The sequence below is a fragment of the Pteropus vampyrus genome, unplaced genomic scaffold (genome assembly GCF_000151845.1).
Source record: "Pteropus vampyrus isolate Shadow unplaced genomic scaffold, Pvam_2.0 Scaffold713, whole genome shotgun sequence".
NCBI lineage: Eukaryota > Metazoa > Chordata > Mammalia > Chiroptera > Pteropodidae > Pteropus > Pteropus vampyrus.
The window spans coordinates 20,273-21,456 of record NW_011889494.1 but is presented as its reverse complement, the minus strand read 5'-3'; the positions used below and the strand labels follow the sequence as shown (position 1 = coordinate 21,456).

The following is a 1,184-nucleotide window of genomic DNA, read 5'->3' as shown; positions in this document are numbered from 1 at the left end:
CAGTGCTTCCCTCTGTCCCTCCTGCACCCCGCCCCCCATCTCTACCTCTCCATAGACAAACACAGGGGCAGACACTGCCCACTGGTTCTGCTTCTCTGCAGCACCCCGCCCAGCACCCCTAGAGCCCAGCCACACCCCCTCCCCAGGGCATATCCACGAATCTACTGAGCTGGCCCCTCCATGCAACACCGGCCTTCATGTCACGGCACAGGAGGGACGCTGGCCACAGCCGTCCGGCTGCGTGGACGGCGTGTCCGGCTCCTCCGGGCACGTCCATTGTATTCTGTGTATCGGTTCGAGACTAGGCAGCTGCCTGGAAGGGCTTCCGTGTGCTGGTTTGTCCTGTTTATCTCTGGGGAGAATTCGCATGGCAGCAAACATGTTAGAGACCGTATTAAACGTGTCCCCACGGCTGACATCAACCTTCAAGCACGATATTTTGATTCAGGAGGATCCGTTAGCGCAAGGTTTGCTCTTCCATCAGCAGCTTCTAATCGTACCCGCATCAGCCTTTTTTTTTTTCCCGCCTACAGCACCTGGTCTTCCTGGGTGGTCTCCCATCCAAGTACCAACCAGGCCCGACCCTGCTTAGCTTCCGAGATCAGCCGGGACCGGGGGCGTTCAGGGTGGCGTGGACATGGACCACGTCATCCCTTTTTACGAAAGAAAATTACGAGTAATTTTTCCTAAGTTACTTCGGTTCCTGGACTCCCCAAAAGCACCATTCCCATTTCCCATCACTCGCTGCTCAGCTCGGGTCGGGATCTGCGTGTGACCTCAGCAAACCCGATGAGATAAGAGTTTACCAGCTTTTTATTTCGAGGACAGAAGGGAACGATGGCCTTCCCTCCCCTCTCTCTGACGTTTCCGCAGTTAGCCTCCCGTCAGGGGCCCCGATGGGGGTGTCCTGAGCGCTTCGGGTGGTGGCAGCGTCTCCAGTCTCGCGACAGGCACATGAGGCTGGATGTTAGTGCACCTTCTTAATTGGATCACCTGCATAAGTTGCAAGATGGTGGACAAGCGATAGAAGAATAAATGTGTTTTTCCCCCCTCGCAAGAACCAAACACGTAAACAGCGCGTCATGTAGGAGGAAGTGTCTGTGCATCTTACCGGAAGAGGAAAGGCAATCTGGAGAGGTGAGGAGCTGGCGCGGTCAAAGCTGACATCTCTCTCTCGTAACGGA

At 55.7% G+C, this 1,184-nt stretch overlaps 1 pseudogene; it reads right to left on the bottom strand.

The window, feature by feature from the left end:
- Positions 1 to 524: 524 nt before the first annotated feature.
- Positions 525 to 643, bottom strand: LOC111733982 (annotated as a pseudogene).
- Between the last annotated feature and the right edge of the window lie 541 nt (positions 644 to 1,184).